At 36.2% G+C, this 12,981-nt stretch overlaps 1 long non-coding RNA gene across 1 annotated transcript; it reads right to left on the reverse strand.

The window, feature by feature from the left end:
- Window positions 1-1,230: 1,230 nt before the first annotated feature.
- LOC132285976 (uncharacterized) lies at window positions 1,231-8,715 on the reverse strand. The gene is made up of 3 exons (XR_009472647.1): window positions 8,319-8,715; window positions 7,365-7,412; window positions 1,231-1,565 (listed from the first exon to the last, which is right to left on the reverse strand). It is a non-coding gene; the product is annotated as an uncharacterized LOC132285976 (long non-coding RNA).
- Between the last annotated feature and the right edge of the window lie 4,266 nt (window positions 8,716-12,981).

Below are 12,981 nucleotides of genomic sequence, written 5' to 3' on the forward strand. Positions count from 1 at the left end.
TTTGACTTAATGAGAGTATTTTAATAAAAATAACACCCCTTGGTTAATTGAGAGGTTTTTTTGGCAAAAGAATTTATAGAGAAGAATTAGGTAAAACGTTACGATCCATCTAACGTTACGAGCCAAGATGGATATATATATATAAAAAAACACATTTATGCCTTAAAGCTGGTTACAAAGAAGACAGTGACTGAATGTAGTGCGTGTGATATTTGGATGGAACAGAAAGACAAAATAGAAGTCAATTGTATCATCAATCTATTGGAGTAACCAGCTTTTATTGGCTATTTCACGTTTGTAATGAAAGATTAGTTTTTGGATTTAGATCCCCAAGTTAAATTTTTTATTAGTTACCTGAAGTCAAATTCATTGTAAATTGACGTATAACATTTAAAATTTATTTATTATCTATTTTAAATTACGTCAATTAATTTAAAAAAAATTCAAAAAATTATACATTTTGAGATAAAAAAAATTTACCAAAACTTAAAAACTGTACCGTTTTAAAATAAGAAAAATTCACCATACTTGTTAGACGTTAACGTCATCCTCTCTTTCTCATTTTTTCTTAAAAAAAGATCCCCCCCTCTCTCCTCTTGCTCATTCCCATAATTGGGAGAATATTTTGTGCCAAAAATAAATGTTCTTTCTCACTATTTTTGTATTCATGTTTATTCTTTTTGATTTTGAATTTATATACACTAAATATTTTAGGGGTTGAAAAGAAAATATGTATGATCATGTTTCTTTGTTTGGTTTGATTGGAATTTTGTAAACACTTCAAGTTTTAGGGTTGACATTAGAGCAATGGCTTGATTATTGCCTTTATCTGTTTGGGTGGAAGTCAGTAAAAAATGTGTGAACACACATATATAAATAGTGAGAAAAAACATATATTTTTGGCGTCGAACACTCTCCCAATTGTGGGAATAAGCAACAGGAGAGAGAAAGAGGGAATAATTTTCTTTTGGAAAAAGATGAGGGAGAGAGAACGTTAACGTCGTCAAACTTAGGTAATTTTTTATTTATCTCAAAACGGCAAGGTTTTCAAACTTTCTTTAAATTAGTTTTTAACACAAGCAGTAGATAGATTTTAAAAATTATATGTCAATCCGTAACGAATCCAACTTAAGATTACCATACTAGACATGTGATAAAAAAATAAGGACAATACTTGCCCACTTATCGGTGAGTAGGAAATTCATAGTAGGAAATTCATACTTACTTTGATGTGGCACAAAATTAGTGGAACACGTGTCCTTACAATATAAAATAATAAAAATTAAAAGATTTAAGAGGTTATTTGGATTAAATCCTGTAACGACCCGAACCCGTGGGTTCGAATCGCTAACCAGGTCCATACCCGAACTCGAGGTCAACTAAGGACACTACTGTCCTTTCCTATGTCAATGCATATTATACGTGTTATTTCAGGGTTTATAAAAAAATAAAAAAATAAAAATAATAATAATTAAATGAGATCATAACTACAAAGTATGTCAAAATAGTGCACTAATCCATCAAGACTTGTGGAGGAGTGTCGTCCGCCACTTCCTTCCCGTATCCTGAAAAAATGTTAAATAATGGGGTGAGCTAAACGCTCAGTAAGAGAAGCCTAAGACACACCTCTTATGACCCCGTGAATCCACATATAGAATAAAAATCAAGATAATGGGATCATACTATACTGGGGATATAATCCATAACCACAACGTCAAATATAACCACAATTATCATTCAAGTCACAATTATGCCATGTATGCCAATGAAGTGCAATGTCATGTCCATGTCGCTCCCCATTTTTTTGAAACATTACCGTTTTAACTTTTAAACCGTTAGTGCAATCTGACCCAAGGCACCTCCAAGGCATCATGAAGGGAGGATTGGCTAACTATCCACGACCACAAGGCACCTCCAAGGCATCGTATCTGGCCTAGTTAGTTCAATCTCTAGTCCCCTCTAGACTACACTAACACCACGGACCACTAGGCGCCTCCTAGGCGTCCGGTTTTTGCAAACACTTTTCGAAAACAATTTTCTCAAAACGATTTCATTTACTTAAAAAAAACACTTTTCCCCTTCTCTTTCTTTCCCAATGGATGCATGAATGATTCATGCTTCTAAACACAATTCAACTTTTGAATTTCACACATGCTTTCCATAATAAATTTCAAAATGCGTAATTCATGCTTTCATTCAACATTGATTTAACATAGTAAACATACAAAGCACAAATTCTATTCCACATAGGCATGCTTATACACAAAACATCAACTAACACATAATCACATTTCTTACATACATCATTTAAGCATGCTTTCTCCTCAAATAACAATTAACACATAACCACACATCACTTGTATAACAATTAAGTCACCTTTGCAAGAATCCACAAAATTTAGGCATGCTTTACAACAATTAATGAAAGATAATTCACTAAAATCCAAGAAAATGTGAATTAGAAACCCCTACCTCAATTTTATAGAAAAATCTTCAAAATGGGTCCTAAATTTGAAATCCCTAGAGTGCATCAAAACTACTTTTGCTCCGATCAAATTGTAGATCTCGACGCGCTTTTCATTTTGCCGCAAACGACTCCCAAAAATACCAAAAGATGAAGGAGAAATCAAGGATTAAATTTTTGTTTTGAAAAAAAAAAAAAATGGATCACAAAGGGGGAGGGATAAAGAGCTTACGGGAGTGAGTGAAAATGTAAAGGCCAACATGGCCTTTTGGCCACAATTTGTATAAGTGGTGGGTCCCACCACTTTTAATTTAACTTTTCCTTTAATTTTTTTCTATCACCAAAAAAAAAAAAAAACATATATATACCATAAACATTACAATCTACCCTCCTTTAAAGATTTCGTCCTCGAAATCTACCATCCTTAAAGAAGAAGGCTCACAACCACACACCTTCCCGAGAACACCTCACAAAATCGCAGAGCTAAAAACTCAACAACCTTGTTGCCTTTGACACCCGATGCAAATAGGCAATCATACATTGTCGTCAGAAAAACCCACTGCTCACCACCCTATGAGGGTACTCACAACATCACTCACAACATTATACATAAAACCTGCTGGATTCTACACTCGATTTAAAACCAACATTGGTCCCCCCCTACACCGCTACACAAGGCTTCATAGCTCGAAAGAAGAATGGTTACAAGACCCCTGAATATGACAATATCCTATCTCAGCCCATCCTTTAAAAGACACACAAAATCCCAGACAAGGAACCCCATCCATCACACAATCAAGCTCAAACTCAATCTACACGTCCCTATTAGACTAAGCACTCCCACTTAACACACAGCTACACCACTACATATTGGTACAAGTAACCATCAACTGCACCATTAAACAATTATTACACTAGACAATTTCAAGAAGACAAAACAACAGATTTCCCAACGACTACATAATCATGAGTCACCAGAATAATAAAACGTACTATCCTATATCCTGGACACAAATCCTCAAAATGAGATCCTCAATAATTAATGATTGTACCATAAACCTGTTATCGGACACTTAGTCCTACCTAGCACACATTGTCACCCGAGACTAACCATCTGAATCCACCCTGTCACACCAACACATTGCGCAATACTATACTCTTTCCTGATAAATCGAACAATCAGTAACCTTTGACCCAACATCGTGCTAAAGAGGGACTAATTCAAGAGAAATGGTTGGCCAGGCCATCCTCATCCTCGATCCGATCTCAGCAAAAACGTCATTCCTGTCCTAAGGTCTAAACCTCAAACACAGTCACACACAGTCCACAAAACAACCATGAGATCCACTCATTATCAATCTATCGCTCTACGCAACCTCAACAACTATAGAGTCACATACTTACTCTAAAAATCCCAATCATGCCTTAATCATACAATCATAACAAGCTTAAAGCAATACGACACTAAATACCATAATCATTGACCAGCACAAAAGATCTCTAATTTCCTCATTACACCCATACCAGGTAAACAACTTATAACATCATTCGGTTCAATTCTCACCTCTTCAAAACACATAATTCGACCGTCTCATACTTGAAACCTCAAAATCAAAATTAGTCATTCCCATTATTCCTCAATGGAATCCCACATTCACTTTATTTAATCACGTAGTTCTACGGTGACATCGACACTTGTCCTCTAGAAACTGCTCGAATCAAACGCCTATAAAAACATCTGAGTACATAACTCATATCAAATCACCTAGTCATCCTCAATCTGTCTTCCACAACATATTCCCTAGCCACCACCACCAGTATTAAACACTGAAAACACGATCCCTATTCGGCAACTCGTGCCTCACATTCTACTGGTCAAAACCACTCTTAAAACAAGCACTACAGAAACCAAAGACTTTACCTTCCTCCGTGGAAGTGACAACCAAACCTTACCGGTGAACTCTCATAGTGTAACAAACCGCTCATAAATCCATCCTCCCACGGACGCTCACAACTCGTAAACGAAGAACAAAACTCATGACAAACGACGTCCTTGCCAGGACTAGAGCAAATGGAAAGGGTAACGACCCCGCTCTCACAAGAGACTAACCACTCGTACCTAAATGCACCCGACATCCTATCACACACTACTCACCACTGTCCAACCATGGACACCCAATCTCGCCTAAGATGAACTAAACTCCTTACACATAAAGAGAAGAACCAAATGGATAACCGTACGTAACTACAAACTCAATTCTACGCGACCTCGCCACTAACGGACCATCATACACTATTAACCCAGAAAGCTCGCATACGATACACCACGATACCCCCGTTAACCAAAACCAATTAGGTAAGAGCACCAACGCTCACGGCACACTAGCACAAAAAATAATCACAGTTCTTCAGACACCACGTCCCGTTCTACCTAGAATCAGTCACCCCCAACCGATAACTTTTATATCGTGAAACGACACCACGGCATTTAATCCTTTCTACCTTTCTAGGCTACACTCCCTTGAACACCGTGCACACAAGACTCGTGACTTCAGTTACAATAACCCACTGACTCGTCAAAAGAAAAAGGTGCCTATCTGGCAACGTCGTCCTCACTGGCTCTAAAGACTAATCAATCCCCAACTGCCTCAACTGATGTACAATCTCATCAACTACCTGACAATACACAACAAATAATCTCCAAATTACATTCGAATCATACCTTAACCCGTTCTGCTCATCGACGCTAAACATTACACTATAACACCTCTATTACCATTCTTCCCAAAGGACAATTCGAACCTCTATTATCATCAAGCCACTACCAAGTGATTCTTCCTCAAACATCCTTAAAATAATAACATCATAACAAAAGAATAAGCATTACTCTCGATACTCTCCCACAACAACCACTATTTACCACTAGAAAAGAACCTCCATATGGTAATGCCATGCCGATAAATCCCAAAAGGAAAAAAAATGGGCACAAAACCCAGAATGTTCAACACCTAACCTCTCCTTGAAACCACCAACGATGCAATCAATCACTTATACTTAACCAACTACTTAAACCACTCTTTTTAAGGCGATCTACATACCTAAGTAAGAAAACTTAATACCCTAGGTTCAACACCATTACCTCCCCTCTTCGCCGTTCCTCAGAACACCTTTGGCCCCAACAAAGGTTAAATGGGGCTAACAACTAAACCCATAAAATCAACCTCGTCCCAATCATTCTAATCGTCAGTCTACCTTTTCGAATCCTCAAACACCAAGCACAATCTCCTGATACCTCAGACATAACATAAAATCCAACTCCAGTCCACAGCTTTCAAATCCTAGAACACAGTCTATTTGGTAACACCGTACCTACTATCAATCACTTCATCCGTAAATGACCGAGCACTTCAATGACCTTATACAACCTGCCTTCTAGTGCAATCCTACTCTACACAACTAAAACTAACCACTATACACTACCTCGAGACTCTCTCGACAACTGTGACAACTTATAACCCCTTTAATTCACTGAACCATGTAATCAACTCGCTGAGAGTTAATTACCTGTAGCATGCTCCTACATCTATCCAAAATGAAAATCACTCCTTAACAACCCAGTCTTCAAAACAGACTCTTACAAGACACAAAATGCTCCACACCCTACAACTTGTCTTATATCACCCCAGGCTTATAAAATCCAACAAGTACCCACGACAGTCAGAACCAACACGTCTCCTCAGACCGTTCCAGAAGATACATATCTACATCCCATAGACTACATTCGTGACTCAAACAACTTCTGTCACACCTACCACGACCGGTTCGAAAAGAACCTCCGTACCAAATTGTGACCCAAGTCACAAACACTAACCTTCTAAGGTCATACCTTTCTCATTCGAAACCCTCACTCGCACACCTGACCTCCACGGTCACAGGAACCCATCCACCGATGCATGAAACTCACACACTCTACGGACACCGTACCATAAAATATGAATCCGTTCTAAAGTCGTGCTCTAAGCTCCGTACAAAATGCATCGAGAAAATCAAAATGGCTACACCCCAAATAACTCAATCCACGAGCTAGAAGCCCACGCCATTCGTTCAATAAGAACCGGCACCCAAAAACCCTGGAGCAATCGAGCTTCTCACCTACTCAGGTCAAAACTCACACAACCATCTCTGTTTTATCCAGTACTCTGCCGTTCTAACAACTATGTCATGCTTAACCGCATATACACATAATTACATTAAATTATATATATATACACAAAATGACTGTAACCCAAAATACCATATGAAACGTGCTTGCACATACCGTGCTCACCATTTGCCATATTATCACTAAAATGAAACTGCACACACCGTGCCTACCACTTGCTGTCACCACATTCCTCATACTTGTCATCTTATCATAATTAACATGCTTTTAAATAACATGTACACTTCATTTATATATACCGGCATTTAAACACATAAGCACTTAGCAAATAAGCATGTCTATTAAACATTACACATTAAAATAGGAAACAAGGAAGCATACTTCTTAAACAGTTAAACACCTTAACACATAAGCACGCAAACATGCAATTCAACTTCCACACAACCCTAGGTAGGCCTCTACCCGTCGTCTTAATGGTTTTCGAACCATCACTCTGATACCAAATTTGTAACGACCCGAACCCGTGGGTTCGAATCGCTAACCGGGTTCATACCCGAACCCGAGGTCAACTAAGGACACTACCGTCCTTTCCTATGTCAATGCATATTATACGTGTTATTCCAGGATTTATAAAAAATAAAAATAAATAATAATAATAATAATAATAATAATAATAATAATAATAATAATAATTAAATGAGATCATAACTACAAAGTATGTCAAAATAGTGCACTAACCCATCAAGACATGTGGAGGAGCGTCGTCTGCCACTTCCTTCCCGTATCCTGAAAAAATGTTAAATAATGGGGTTAGCTAAACGCTCAATAAGAGGTGCCTAAGACACACCTCTTATGACCCCGTGAATCCATGTATAGAATAGAAATCAAGAAAATTGGATCATACTATACTGGGGATATAATCCATAACCACAACGTCAAATATAACTACAATTGTCATTCAAGTCACAATTATACCATGTATGCCAATGAAGTGCAATGTCATGTCCATATCGCTCCCCTATTTTCTGAAACATTACCGTTTCAACTTCCAAATCGTTAGTGCAATCCGACCCAAGGCACCTCCAAGGCGTCACGAAGGGATGATTGACTAATTATCTACGACTACAAGGCACCTTCAAGGCGTCACATCCGGCCTAGTTAGTTCAATCTCTAGTCCCCTCTAGACTACACTAACACCACGGACCACTAGGTGCGTCCTAGGTGTCCGGTTTTCGCAAACACTTTTCGAAAACAATTTTCTTAAAATGATTTTATTTACTTAAAAAAAACACTTTCCCTTTCTCTTTCTTTCCCAATGGATGCATGAATGATTCATGCTTCTAAACACAATTCAACTTTTGAATTTCACACATGCTTTCCATAATAAATTTCAAAATGCGTAATTCATGCTTTCATTCAACATTGATTTAACATAGTAAACATACAAGGCACAAATTCTATTCCACATAAGCATGCTTATACACAAAACATCAACTAACACATAATCACATTTCTTACATACATCATTTAAGCATGCTTTCTCCTCAAATAACAATTAACACATAACCACACATCACTTGTATAATAATTAAGTCACCTTTGCAAGAATCCACAAAATTTAGGCATGCTTTACAACAATTAATGAAAGATAATTCACTAAAATCCAAGAAAATATGAATTAGAAACCCCTACCTCAATTTTATAGAAAAATCTTCAAAATGGGTCCTAAATTTGAAATCCCTAGAGTGCATCAAAACTACTTTTGCTCCGATCAAATTGTAGATCTCGATGCGCTCTTCGTTTTGCTGCAAACGACTCCCAAAAATACCAAAAGATGAAGGAGAAATCAATGATTAAATTTTTGTTTTGAAAAGAAAAAAAAATGGATCAAGAAGGGGGAGAGATAAAGAGCTTACGGGAGTGAGTGAAAATGTAAAGGCCAACATAGCCTTTTGGCCACAATTTGTATAAGTGGTGGGTCCCACCACTTTTAATTTAACTTTTCCTTTAATTTTTTTCTATCACAAAAAAAAAAAACATATATATACCATAAACATTACAAATCCAATATGATCCAAATCTAACCTCTCTCCCCATCTCTTAGGCAACCCTATCTCTTAGGCAACTTTGGTTTTCTCTTTTTGTCTAGAGAATGAATTAGAAAGGTATCTAGTCGGAAAAAAATATTTTAAGCTAAAATTTTTAAATAAAATAATATTACAAGATACAAATAAAGCTGTGGATGACTACTTACAATAAAAAATCATCTATCAAATCATGTGAATCGGATTTTATATAATTTGGTGTACTTTAAATAAAAACAATTGATAAATATATGTAAGGATTACACATTAAATCATGAAAGATAAAAGTCCAAACTTTCTGTTTTAGCAGAATAGTTTGAGAGAGAGAAAGAGAAGGTTTGTATCCTTTTGGGTTGACCAGTAAGCATTCAATTTTTTTAATTTTATTATTTTATATTTTATAGGCACTTGTCACAATCATGAATAAACATGAACTTCTTAGCCACTATGAGTAAACAAGTATTGTTGAAAAAATAATACGTAATTATATTAATTGCTGGAGGTGATACTTGTCCCATTGCATTCAAGATTTTGTATTATTGAAAATCGATGTATTGTTGGATAAATGGTCACACACGACGAACCTTGATTGAAAGCACAAAATTGAGACCCATACACGTCAATTAAGCGACATTAAAGTCATGGAGACAAATGTCTACTTCCATCATTGCGAATATTATGAAAATTATAACGACCTCATTCTGGATTGAAATGGTCGTAGCCATCATTAAATTAATCATTTCAAAAATTATTTCTCTATCGCGGATGTACAATATATATATATATATATATATATTGAATTTTATCCAACACAAAATTCCATTTTTTTTATTTTGGTGGATAAAAGTCCATTTTTTTAATTAAAAAATACATTAAAATTACTCAGTTATATTACTAATATTTTAAACAACTCAATTCCAATACACACACAATTAATCTCAATATATTCACCCTCACCTGCCAAAAATATATATTGAAAATTAGGATTTATTAAATTTTCAATGAATTTTTTTTTTTTTTTTTTGGCGCAAAAGGGACTATGAAAGTTCAATGACACCTTTATGTGTTCATTGAATTTAGTTTTAAATGTGGGACCCAGAGCATATAACAGCTTTTTAATTTGGAATGTTGCATCTGATCGTAATTGCAACGTTTGTATTACATGGATATGACGAACCAGGTGATGCATATAGTGTGTGTTACACAAGTTGTTCATTTTGAGCTTTAGTATAGTCTTGTGATTTATGTCTCTCACTTCAAGTCTTGGCTTTTGTGACTTGTTCTTTTAGGCTGCATTTTTAACGTCCTTTTGTTTTGTTCTGAATTTATAATATATGTAATTATTTTTTTCCCATACTTCTCAGTAAGTTCGGAAATTAGAAGGCGTTTGTACTTACATGGATATGATGAAACAGGAGGTGATGTTCATTTTGAGGTTTATCACCTATGCACTTAGTAGTGCCAGGGCGGCGTTGGCATGATCCGGGGTGTAAGTTTTTGGGATTTCGTTTTTTAATCGTAGACATGTTCTTAAAAAAAAAAAAATTTAAGAGGAATTTTATGTAATTGGTCCTAAATTTTTAACCATGCATCTAATTAACAAACATTATTATTTTTTTAGTTTATTTAAATGTTAAAGCAAACAACATACACTTTTACTCAAGCTGAAGTTCGTTCCTCCTCTACGAGTATAGGGATGCTAAACCATTGGGCTAGATGCACTTTGATCAACAACAAAAATAAAAATAAAAATATTTGACCACATGCATTAGGTAAAAACAAGTCGAAGTAAAGATAAAACTTTGATCTTGGCTTTGAATCAAATAACCCAAATCCTCTCCAGTGTAGGAGATTCTGTGTGCTCATCGTAGGTATTGGTGTAACAGAGTTATATTACAAAATTGTAATACACATGCAACAACTTTTAAAAAATTATGTGTGATACCTCTCAAATTCGAGACACGGGATGATCAGGCCCAGGCCCAAACCCGAGAGAAATGTCAAACAATCAATATTTTAAAAACGAACACAGATGACAAAGTGAAATAAGAATAAATATTAAAAACTGAAAGAAACTAAAATAAAATCCTTTAAAGATAAATACTTAAATCCCAATAATCCAAAACCTCCAATAGATTAAACAACTCGGGAATCCATCTCTAGTGGACCCCTAATAAAAATCCAAACTAAAATAAAACAACTGAAAGAACATCTTGATATAAGCTATGAAGAGAAGTCCTACGTCGTCGGTAGATTGAGTAGAAACCTCTGCTCAGCACGAATACGTCTAAGTCTGGAATTGTCGTGTACCTGAAAAATAGAAGTGGGTCAGGCCCACACGCATATTCTATACTACTACAATCCACATAGAGGTCCGATACGCATGTACATCCTAAACAATTCAACAACAGCTAATAGTCCGTAAATATATAAATAGTTACACTAAAGAACTCTCACTAGACTACAGGCCGGTCTTAACCTGAATAGAGGTAACATGCTAAAACGCACACGAAGTGGGCATGTGTACCTAAGCCTAAACAGGGTACACTTCCAACCATCGTATCCAACTATACATCCCAATGCATAAACGCTCCCTAACCGTTGATCCTGAGAGTCAAGCTCATATCGAGGTACCATAACAATATATTTAAAATGCATCCTATATCCTAGTAGTGCCGCTCAACTAGTCGTTGTCATGACACTACAATCAATAGGACTTAACTTTTAGTTAATCCAATTCTTAATCCCGAATAGGTAGGTTTTGGTATTTTGAAACTAAACCGTCCCTAGTATACCACCGTCCTATACCGGTGTATACTACCCAACCATCTAGCAGTTGATAACACTGGCACTTAAAGTAAATATCAACTAAATCCATACATCCGTCACTGATGCTAACAGTCATCAGGTAAGCATCAATAAGCATAGTTAAACTATATACGTAAACATGCTCAGTTTAGGTTGTTCCATAAGATCTGATATAGTGACAAGATTAATTCAAAATATCATTCAACACTCTGTAGTTGATATTACAGACATTTAGAATAAACATCAACGAAGTCCATACCTCCAACAGTTAATACTAACAGTAATAGTGGAAGCATCAAAACAAAAATACAGTATGTATATAGACATGCTTAGTTTAGGTTGTTTCACAAAAAATCCCGTTAATGTTAAGTTTAAAACTTAATATCATTCAACGCTAACACATCCTACACATGTATAATTCAGATACATGACCATGGTATATGGTGAAATATGTTCAAATATGTTCTAATTTTATTGTTCATCTCAGAAAATTACTAATGCAGAGAACTAAACACTGCAAGTATTTCAACTCTAAACATAGTGTAATTATTTGATCAAGTCCTTTACTATCCAAGCTATTCTAAGTGAATAAATTAATTAACACTCCTTCTGGAACCTTAACCCAGAGATGAGCCTCTTCTAAACTTTCCACATTCAGTCCTAAACTCATCTGAAAAATTCCAAAACCATCCACTGCATGAAAAACTGACTGGAAAACGAAATAAAAAGAAAAATTGGAGCAAGAGCCTGCTCCAACAAGTGTGGAGCCAGCTCCTTTGCCCTTGGAGCCGGCTCCCACACCTTGGGATCTGCCTCCCATCAAAAGGGAGCCGGCTCTCTCCAAGGGAGAGCCGGCTCTCTCCCTTTTTGCCTCGTCTCCTCTTCTCCAACGTTTTCTGCATCCTTTAACCCTCACCGCTATGGATTCCAGACACTATAACCAAACCCCAGTGTGTTCTCAGTATATGTTTAAGTTCAGTTTACGTTACATATATAGCTTTAAACAGAGATTCATGCAAGCAAACAACATGTGTTAACAGTTTTACAAAGCATAAAAACATACTGCTATTTTTCAAGTTTAGCACAACAAAAAACGTTTTTCATTGATTCAATCAATCATAGAACTGTTTAAGAATGCAAAGAACGCGAAGCCTAAGGGAGAGAGTAAGGATAGAACTTGCCTTGCATCGACGTCCATCTCAATTCTCTGGCGAATCCTTTGTTTGTTCTTTGTTTTCTTCCCAGCCGTCTCCAAAACTTCTCTCAACCTTACTATGTCGAAATTTTATTCTACAACCCTAAGCAGACAACTTAGGTGAATATTTATAGGCTACACTAATCCTAGGCTCTCTTAAACCCTAACTGGATTTGCTCGGCCCATAAAGAAATCTAGGTTAATATCAATGTCGGCTATAAACCTAATGTACAACTATATATCAGTCACGTTGAAAACATAATTACAT

Source organism: Cornus florida, unplaced genomic scaffold (assembly GCF_030987335.1).
Source record: "Cornus florida cultivar Cherokee Brave unplaced genomic scaffold, ASM3098733v1 CherokeeBrave_3.0.0_Hap2_Chr11, whole genome shotgun sequence".
NCBI classification, from domain to species: domain Eukaryota; kingdom Viridiplantae; phylum Streptophyta; class Magnoliopsida; order Cornales; family Cornaceae; genus Cornus; species Cornus florida.